At 40.0% G+C, this 11052-nt stretch overlaps 1 long non-coding RNA gene across 1 annotated transcript; it reads left to right on the forward strand.

Moving 5' to 3' along the window:
• Positions 1–1388: 1388 nt before the first annotated feature.
• On the forward strand, positions 1389–2954 carry LOC143441880 (uncharacterized). The gene is made up of 3 exons (XR_013109623.1): positions 1389–1685; positions 2347–2451; positions 2692–2954. It is a non-coding gene; the product is annotated as an uncharacterized LOC143441880 (long non-coding RNA).
• The last annotated feature ends 8098 nt before the right edge of the window (positions 2955–11052 follow it).

Below are 11052 nucleotides of genomic sequence, written 5' to 3' on the forward strand. Positions count from 1 at the left end.
TGTGTATGTATGTGCACCACGAGAGCCCCGTGCTCAAAGAGGTCAGAAGAGAATATCTGGTTTCTCGGACTGGAATTAAAGATAGCTCAGAGCTGCCATGCGGGCGCTGGAAACCAACACCTGGGTCCTCCACAGGAGCCATAAGTATTTTTAACCATGGAGTCATCTCTCTAGCCCTAGAAGACTCTTTCTTAGTGGACTCACTGGCACTCCCCTGTGGGCACTCACAATAACCTTTTGATGGCTTGTTTTGTTTTGTTGAGAGAGGGTCTTACTTTGTAGCCCAGGCTGGCCTCAATTTTATAATCTTATCTCAGCTCTCCATGTGCTGAGATGACAGTCACAAGCCACCATGTCTGTCTCTTCCCCCAGCAGCCAGAATGCTTGGGAGGTGGCATCTGTTTACTTGCCTGTCCCCATAATAGACTGTAAGAGAATGACCAAACTAAACCCTATGACTGTAGTGTTGCTTGTTTGCTTGCTATATAGTGTTGTTCAGTTCAGTGCTTATTGAGCAGAGCACAAATATTCTGGAGAATGAGCTGCTAACAAAGTAGCAGCCTCCTGAATTTCACAGTATCATACTTACCAGGCCAGGACTGAACAGAAGTACTGAGGTTCAGGATTTATTGCTTTAGTAAATTCAGACTGAACTTATCACGGCTGAAGGCAAAGTCTTACTTCTTCTCAGCAAGCACGTCAGGTACCTAGTGTAAAGTGTTGGCCCACTTCCTTTACCAGATTTCAGCCCCATTTCTGTACTAGCTGTGAGATTTAAGGCAAATTAGTAAGTGTTCTTGGGATTCAGGGTTCCCATCTGAAAATAGACATTATGTACTTGACTTGTGTCTCCTTCACGTTTCCTGTTATAATTAGGCCCGATGGTGTACAGGAATGTACTTTTGAATAGCACATTATCCAACCCCTTGCAAATGCAAGACTAAATTATTTGGGGGAGAAATGGAGAATGAAAGGCTATAATGGCTGTAGGGTTAACTGGAAATGTTATTATTTTCAAATCAAGATTCATCTGCCGAACAATCTGTACACTGACCTTTTTCAACCACACCGTTTCCTCTGACGTTAAAAGATGTTTTCTGTGCAGTTTCTGCACATGCCCTGCTTCATAAAAACAATGTCTGTGGATCCCAGACCCGGGATATCCTGACATGGAATGTTCGGTATTTCTAGAAAGGAGGGTGACTTATAATTACCTCAAAGGAGCAGAGAGACAGAGGTGAATGCTAAGGACAAAGGCCACCTTACTAATTCTAAACACAGGTTTGTGTGATGATGACTATCTTTACATAGCAGGTGAACCAAGGAAACCTGCAGATATTCCAGTTTGCCAGCTAGAGAAGCTTACAAACCAGTCCTTCAACCTTTCTTTGCTGCTTTCTGATTTTACTGTGATGATAACATAATGAAACCACAGCCCTTCCATCAGAAGTCAGCACATGTCTGTGAATAACTAACAGACGACATACAGTTTTCCCAGCTAATTTTCAATGCCAAATGTGGGTTGGTTTTTGTATATAAATTGCCAGTGTGCCTTTTCCCTTCCAGCAGGAGCTTTGCGAAGGGAACATTACTGCTGTGATGAATAACAGTCTCTCCAGAGGAACTGGTGTGACGCATGCATTTCATCCTACTGAGTGGAACACCACGCCTGCCACCAAATGAAGGTAGGTCTCCCGCTATTAAATAAATATATACATATGTCATTTGGCTCCTTCCAAGTTTTAGGTGCTAGAGAAATAAAGCACTTTTTTTTTTCTGTTTGTAAAGCCAAGGATATCCTTTGTTTTTTTAAAATCTTTTTTTAAATTTTACTGTTTTTTAAATAAAAGGTTTAACTTTTATTTTTATAAACTCTTCCCCTTATTTCTTATTACTTATATTACAGCATCCTTTAACTCCTTATATACACCATAATAAATGGCCATGTTCTTTCCAACATAAGTTTGCTCTATGCAAACAATATTTTAATCAACAGATCTTTAAAAATATTACCATTTATCTCACAGACAAGGATATAATACACCTTTTCTAAATGCCGTTGTTCTCTTATTATAAATGAAGAAGGTGGGGTTTGGAGCAGTTGGCTTTCCTAACACAATGTGAACCTGGATCTGTATTTTCTAATGTTTTTCCATGTAAAAAGCTATAGGCTACAAAATCACTATTCAATAAACGCCACATCCAACACCTGACAGGATTATAATTTTTGCTAGTAGCTTTCAATGACTATTATTTTTATTTTCATATTTTATTTTGCATGTGTATGCATGTGTGCACATGTGTGTGGACATGTTAAGGGAGCAGACAATCTGTGTTGTTATTCAGGCACCATCCAACCCTGGAGATCTACCTGTTTCTGCCTTCAGCACTGGGACGACAAGCTTCCTTCTACACATGGATTGTGGAGATTGGAGGCAGATCCTTGTGCTTGTAAGCAAGCATTTATCAACTGATATGTCTTCTCAGGCCCTGAGACATTTTACTTTTCAATTCAGAATATTATTTTGAAGCAAAGAAGAGATTATAGCAACAAACATCCAGTTTTCTATGTTATTTCAAGGTTGTGTTAGATCTACATATTTGTTTTAAGATAGTATCAATTTTAGTCTGTTATTCTGACTCCCCTCTATCTACCATTCTCTCATCTTGCCTGTACTCTTTTCTCTACAGCATTTCTCTACTTCCTGTCCACTATGATGTAACTGGTGCTGCGCCATAGTCTGCCCCCAACCCTGCCATGAGAAGCTGACACCCTGTTACCAGGAGCCAAACTAAGTCTTTCCTTCTAAGTTGTTTTGGTTAAGAATTTTGTGATAGAATTACAAAAGCCTGACACTCATATTCAAAATACACTTTAACCATCCCTACACATCAATAAGAAAAAGGAGATCTTGTTTATAATGTGGGAGAATGGTTTGAACAGATAAAATACTATGTAAATGATCAATAAAAAAGGTACCTAGCACCTTAGTCATCAGAAAAATGCAAATGGAACCCACAGTGATGTATCAATATATATTCACCAAATGGCCAAGATAAAATAAACCAGCAAAGAAAAGCCAAACTTGGTAATGGAGCATACAACCAAACAGCTAGTGATGTCAGAAGCTGGTGGGTTATGGGACAGCTCTCTGGTTTCCCAACATCATTCTCACATGAAGCACTTCTTTCTTTCACTGAAGGATTCTTACACATTGATTCATATCCTGTTTTACTGGCACAAATGGTCTTTGATCCTTTTTTAGGAAAAACTAGGTAAGGCCTAAATACCTGAGGATTTTTAATTTTTTAATTTTTAATTTACTTTTTATTGGATATTTTATTTACATTTCAAATGTGATCCCTTTCTCCATCCCCCCCCCCCAACCAGGAACCCCCATCCCATCCCCCCTCCTCCTGCTTCTATGAGGACATGCCCTCACCCACCCTCCCACTCCCACCTCCCCACCCATAAATTCCCCCCCACTGGGGCATCCAGCCTTCACTGGACCAAGGACCTCCTCTCCCACCAATGCCCTACAATGCCATCCTCCCCCACATATATAGCTGGAGCCATGGGTCCCTCCCTATGTGTTTCCAGGCTGGTGGTTTAGACTCTGGGAGCTCTAGTTGGTTGGTATTGTTGCTCTCCGAAAACACTTTCTGCTCCTTCAGTCTTCTCTCTCACTCCTCCATTGGGAACCCCATGATCAGTTCAATGGTTAGCTGTGAGCATCCTCCTCTGTATATTCCAGGCTATGGAAGACCTCTAAGGAGACAGCTACATCAGGCTCCTGTCAGCATCCACTTCCTGATATCCACATCAATGTCTGTCTTTGGTGACTGCACAAAAAATGGATACACAGCAGCCTCCAGACGGCCCCTCCTTCAGTTTCTGTCCCACACTTTGTCTCCATATTTGCTCCCATGAGTATTTTGCTACTCCTTCTAAGAAGGACCAAAGCACCCACACTTTGGTCTTCCTTGTTCATGAGCTTCATGTAGTCTGTGAGTTGTATCTTGGATATTGCGAGCTTTTGGGCTAATATCCACTTATCAGTGAGTGCATACCATGTATATTCTTCTGTGATTGGGTTACCTCACCAGGATGATATTTTCTAGTTCCATCCATTTGCCTAAGAATTTCATGAATTCATTGTTTTTAATATCTAAGTAATATTTCATTGTGTAAATGTACCACATTTCTCTGTTGAAGGACATCTGGGTTCTTTCCAGCTTCTGACTATTATAAATAAGGCTGCTATGAACATAGTGGAGCATGTGTCCTTGTTGGGGCATCTTTTGGGTATATCCCCAGGAGTGGTATAGCTGGGTCCTCAGGTAATGCTATGTCCAATTTTTTGAGGAACTGCCAGACTAATTTCCAGAGTTGTACGAGCTTGCAATCCCACCAATAATGTTTTTGTTTAATTCTTTCACCAGTTTGGTTGTGTTTTCTTGCAGTTCTTTAAGGGATTTTTGTGTTTCCTCTTTAAGGGCTTCTACCTCATTACCTGTGTTCTCTTGTACTTTTTTAAGGGAATCAGTTATGTTCTTCTTAAAGTCCTCTATCATCATCATGAGAAAATGATTTTAATTCTGATTCTGCTTTTCCACTGTGACGAGGTGTTCAGGGCTTGCTATGGTGGGAGAACTGGGTTCTGATGATCCCAAGTAACTTTGGTTTCTGTTGTTTACGTTCTTGGGCTTGCCTTTTACCATCTGGTTAACTCTAGTGCTACCTGTACTCACTGTCTCTGACTGGAGCCTGTCTTTCCAGTTATCTTGCTTATGTCAGAACTCCTCAGGGTCCAGATGTCTCTGTGATCCTGTGATCCTGTGATCCTGTGATCCTGAGCTCCTAGGTGGAAGAACTGCTGGGACTCAGGCCACCTGTGGGATCCTGAAATCCTGCTGCTCTGAGTCCAGTTGTTTCTTCTCTGCTCTGAGTGCACTGGTTCCTCTAGGATGGCTCAGGATATGGTGTTTTCACAGGAGCAGACCAGCTAGGTGTCTGCCCCAGCCAAAAGAACCAGGTGAGGGGGAGAAGGGGAGTGGTATTCCGGAGGGTCGGGGTTTGGGTGACTGATGGGTCCTGAGCGCCCCCAAGCTTTCAGTTGTAGCTCTAGGGCATAGGGTGGTGAGAGGGGGTTCTTACCCGTTGCTCTGAGTGCAGTGGCTCCTCTAGGATGTCTCAGGATATAGTGTCTTCACGGGAGAAGACTAGCTAGTTGTCTGCCCCAGCCAAACTATGGTTTTTAATTTAATGGCATTTCTTCCACTGTTTTCTAGCCCCTAGTGTTGCCTCTGAGGAAGATAGAACTATTTTAGTTCCTGTTCTGCACACTGTGGACTTGAAACATGTGGTCACATGTAAGACTTTCTATTACTGGTTGCTCTGGAATCCTCTGTCTCTCTCCTTCTCTTCCTCCCTCTCCTCCCCCCACCTCACTTGCAACCCCAGCCACTACTTCACTATAATGAACTTTTCAGGCCCTGGATGCTTCCTATATAATTTCCTTCATTTCCTCATCCCCATCCTTCATTTTCCCTTCCTAGCTTCCCATTGGAATCTGGGGTCATTTCTTATCTTCTTCTTGTTTAATTTTCATTTCTTATTTCTTATCTCTACTTGTAGGAGATTTCTTTTGACTCTATTATTCCACCCCCTGAATTTTTTTCTATCCATTTTCAGTTTAAAGAAAAGTATGAAATTTTAGTTTCCAGTATTATAATTTTAATTTGCATGAATAGATCCCTTGTTGTTTGATTTTGTCATTGTTCCTATTTGACTTATTTAATTGACCAAAATCACTTCTCTCTTTTCTCAGGAACTCTAATTCTAGTAGCTTTGATGGTTCCCTCTGCTCTTTTCATAATTACTGGTCCATCTATATCCCTTTTGCCTTTATATTCATTTGGGGGCTCACTTGCTTTCACCCTGGAAGATTTTTGTTTTTAATGTTGATGATCCTTGAACTAAGTTTATATTTTAGTGAGAAGAATTAAAATGTGCAGATCTCTAAGTGTGTGTACAGAATGTCATCTGGTGGTTGAGAAGTTGAGAACACAGCTGTCAGTTAAGAAGCTTTATGGTTTACTGTAAAGTAAGAACACAGCTGGTTCTGAGCAGCCAACAGATCTGCTGTTTAAGCCTTGAACTCACTAGTCCTGGACCACCTTAAGAAATGTAACGTAGATATGAGTGTGTTATGTGAACTTCTTAATGGGCTCCTTTCCTTCTTTGTTTTAATTATTGGACAAAATCACATAGTTAAAGAGAATATGGCCGCTCCAGAGTTCTATGTGTTGTTGGGATTATTTTTTTTCTTTTCACATCATGGTTTTCTTCTCATGAGTAATTAAAACTGCAGCAAGTATGTACCATAAATATGAGAATAATATCCCTCAAGGTTGACAACACAAAAGTCTTCAAAATATAATACCTTTGGAATTTTATTTCAGGAGGTATTGGATCATTTAGATACTTAATGGAAATGGCACTTGTAGCCACCATCAAAGCCTGTAGATTCACCTTCATGCACAGTATTTGCTATTAAACCATTTGTCATCATAGCCCCAGTAAATCATCAGCCTTCATTTTGTTTTGTTTTTCCCCTCCTTCCCTATTTTCTCATCATTATTTATTGGTGACCCCAATTCTTAAAGTCAGCTTTGGTCTTTATTGTTTGCAAGATTGCGGTCTGATTTACTTTGGGGAGGGGAGGAAGTGGAATATCATCAGCGGTGCTGACCTGCCCACATGCAGGAGCATAGAGAACAGACCATTGATTGATGAGCCTTTCATTCAACAGGAATTACTTATCTCCCTTCTTTACAGCTTGATTTTTCTGCCCCAATGAGGTAATGACCAAATGTGTTTGTCTTAAAAGGATTCCTTGTGTATTATATCAAAAAAGAGCTGAGGGTTGCAATCTAATTCATAAGATATAATTTGAACTGTTAAAACAGAGGAAGTATAACCTGAAGACAAATTATGAGGGCATGAAGCAGAGAGCATGCCTGAGGACAAAGCCATCCTGGTTAATACAGTGCAGCCGTTCTTGCTCTCACCTGCATACTAAGTGCGCCTGGGAAGCTTTGAAACAAATACCTAGAGGTGGGTTCCTTTCCAAATCAACTGCAACTGAATCTCTCGAATGTGACTTGAAAATTGGCATACTTTAGTATTACCAGGAGTTTCGAGTGTACTGCAAGGGTTAAAGACAGTTGATACTGGACAGGGTGGTTCCATAATGAACAGAAAAAAATGAAGTTTCTCCCTGTCCCCAGCTTTGGGCCAAGGCATTCTGGGAGAAGATATAAAGACACTGGACACAGAGGTTTTACTATTCTGTTTGAGAGGCAGGAGAAGCACCAAGGTAGGAACCAAGACCTAGACAAAGCCATGGCTGTCAGAGGTGTTACAATGATATTGGGAAGGGAATCTTACTATTAGAGGGAATAAAGAGGCTTTAAGTAAGATACTTATTAGAGCTTACTAGGGAGTAGGAAGTGGACACTTGAGCAAATATATGAAAAGAAAAAGGTGGGGTGGATGACAGGGGTTACGAACTGGGATGTCCTGTGATTGCATTAGGGTTGGTATGCTCCACTTTTGTAACCACCCTTCACCAAGTTCTCTACACTAATCATTGCTGGAACGCTTCTGCAGTGTCATTACAGATAGAGAAATTAACCCAAAGAGATATAGGTGTCAGAGAGTTGGGTTCTGGTGTCTAGATGGCCTGATCTTGCGTGATCAAAGAGAAAGATGGAACTACTCACTAACTAGAGCTGTGACACTAAGAAGGGAAGAGTCTTAGGGCAGGCGGGAGACACAACAGCAAACTGGCCTCTACTGTGAGGAACTCTGAAGTCTTATCAAGAGCCAAGGTGAGAATAGCAGGCTCAGCAGCCTCCAGAACTGTGCCAAGCAGTTCAAAGTCATGCTTACAAAGAGATTCTTCCAAGTTCCTGAGGCAAGTTCGAGTGTAAGGCAGAGTCTTTTAATATGTCAACATGGTTCTCAGGATGACACAAATGTTTAACTTTAAATAGCATTCATGATGTTTTCTACTATTGTGTAAGTCTTATATACTATCAAGCAAGATTTTTTTTTTTTTTTTTTTTTTTTTGCTTACCATAAATGTCATACATGACTTTGAATGTGTATGGAGACATTTTGGCACCTGAGGCAAACAGTGACAGATAATTGATGATATGGCTCACAGATGGAAATTATTAACTGTGGATACCATCTGGCAACTTCTCAATTTAAATCATTACTCTTGCTAAACAGATATTAAACTTTCAAAATCATTACTTCAGAGTTTTGTCTGCACCCTTCGGGTCTGGGCCTAAGCACTGAGCAGATCCCAGGCGGCAGCTCTGCATCTAATCTTACAAAACCCTGAGGAAGCTGGGCTCCTAGGAGCTCTAACCCAGGCAGTATCTTAGGTAAGGAGAGAGCAACACCCGCCCCAAACAAGAAGTAACTGGGACCCACTGGGACCCAGGAATTCACTCCTGGCCTGGAGCACTGGTTCCTTCAAGTTTGGGCCCAAACACTGAGCAGACCTTGGGCTCCAGCTCTGACCCCAGTAGCAACACCCACCACACACAGTTCTGACACAACCAATAATAGGAAAGACAGGCTCCAGTTAGAGACAGTGCAGGTAGCACTTAGGAGATCCAGATGGCAAAAGGCAAGCACAAGAACATAAGCATCAGCAACCCAGGATACTTGGCATCATCAGAACCTAGTTCTCCCACACAAGAAAGTCCTGAATTCCCCATATCACCAGGAAAGCAAGATTCAGATTTAAAATCACTTCTAATGATAATGATAGAGGATCTTAAGACATAAATAACACTCTCAAAGAAACTGAGGAGAACACAGGTAAACAGGTGGAAGCCCTTAAAGAGGAAACACAAAAATCCCTTGAAGAATACAAGAGAACACAACCAAACAGGTGAAGGAATTGAAAAAAACCATCCAGGATATAAAAATGGAAGTAGAAACAATAAAGAAATCACAAAGGGAGATAACCCTGGAAATAGAAAACCTAGGAAAGAAATCAGGAGTCATAAACGCTAGCATCACCAACAGAATACAAGAGATAGAAGAGAGAATGTCAGGTGTAGAAGATACCATAGAAAATATTGACACAACTGTCAAAGAAAATGCAAAATGCAAAAAGTTCTTAGCACAAAATACCCAGGAAATCCAGGACACAATAAGAAGACCAAACCTAAGGATAATAGGTATAGATGAGAGTGAAGATTCCCAACTTAAAGAGCCAATAAATATCTTCAACAAAATTATAGAAGAAAACTTCCCTAATCTAAAGAGCGAGATGCCCATAACATACAAGAAGCTGGAAAACAATTTTTCAAGCAAATGGTCCTAAGAAACAAGCTAGAGTAGCCATTCTAATATCAAACAAAATCAACTTTCAACCAAAAGTAACCAAAAAGGATAAGGAAGGACATTTCATACTCATCAAAGGAAAAGTCAACCAACATGAACTCTCAATTTTGAACATCTATGCTCCAAAGGCAAGAGCACTCACTTTCATAAAAGAAACCTTACTAAAGCTCAAAACACTCATTTCACCTTACACAATAATAGTGGGAGACTTCAATAACCCACTCTCAGCAATGGACAGATCATGGAAACAGAAACTAAATAGAGATCCAGTGAAACTAACAGAAGTTATGAACCAAATGGATTTAACAGATATCTATGAAACATTTCACCCTAAAACAAAAGAATATACCTTTTTCTCAGCACCTCATGGGACCTTCTCCAAAATAGACTTTATAATTGATCACAAAACAGGCCTCAACAGATACAAAAAAAAAAAAAAAGAAATAATCCCAAGCAACCTATCAGATCACCATGGACTAAGGCTGGTCTTCAATCACGACAAAAACAATGGAAAGCCCACATACACGTGAAAACTGAACAACACTCTACTCAATGATAATGTGGTCAGGGAAGAAATAAAGAAAAAAATAAAGACTTTTTAGAATTTAATGAAAATGAGCACACATCATACCAAAAATGTATAGGACACAAATGAAAGCAGTGCTAAGAGGAAAACTCATAGCTTTAAGTGCCTATAAAAAGAAACTGGAGAGAGCATACACTAACAGCTTGACAGCACACCTGAAAGCTCTAGAACAAAAAGAGGCAAATACACCCAAGAGGAGAGGATGGCAGGAAATAATCAAACTCAGCATTGAAATCAACCAAGTAGAAACAAAAAGAACTATACAAAGAATCAATAAACCCAGGACCTTGTTCTTTGAGAAAATCAACAAGATAGGTAAACCCTTAGCCAGATTAATCAAAGGGCAGGGAGACAGTATCCAAATTAATAAAATCAGAACTGAAAAGGGAGACATAACAACAGAAACCAAGGAGATTTTAAAAAATCATCAGATTCTACTACAAAAGCCTATATTCAAAAAAATGGAAAATCTGGATGAAATGGACAATTTTCTAGACAAATACCAGTTACCAATGTTAAATCAGGAGCAGATAAACCATCTAAACAGTCCCATAACCTCTAAAGAAATAGAAGCAGTCATTAAAAGTCTCCCTGCCAAAAAAAGTCTGGGACCAGACGTTTTTACTGCAGAGTTCTATCAGACCTTCAAAGAAGACTTAGTACCAATTCTCTATAAACTGTTCCACAAAATAGAAACAGAAGGAACACTAGCCAATTCATTCTATGAAGCCACAATTATGCTCATACCTAAACCACACAAAGACCCAACAAAGAAAGAGAACTTCAGACTAATCTCCCTTATGATTATCGATGCAAAAATACTCAATAAAATTCTCGCTAACCGAATCCAAGAACACATCAAAACAATTATCCATCATGATCAAGTAGGCTTTATCCCAGAAATGCAGGGTTGGTTCAATATTTGGAAATCCATCAATGTAATCTATTATATAAACAAACTCAAAGAAAAAAAACACATGATGATCTCACTAGATGCTGAGAAAGCATTTGACAAAATTTAACACCCCTTCAT

Source organism: Arvicanthis niloticus, chromosome 4 (genome assembly GCF_011762505.2).
Source record: "Arvicanthis niloticus isolate mArvNil1 chromosome 4, mArvNil1.pat.X, whole genome shotgun sequence".
In the NCBI taxonomy this organism is placed as follows: Eukaryota; Metazoa; Chordata; class Mammalia; order Rodentia; family Muridae; genus Arvicanthis; species Arvicanthis niloticus.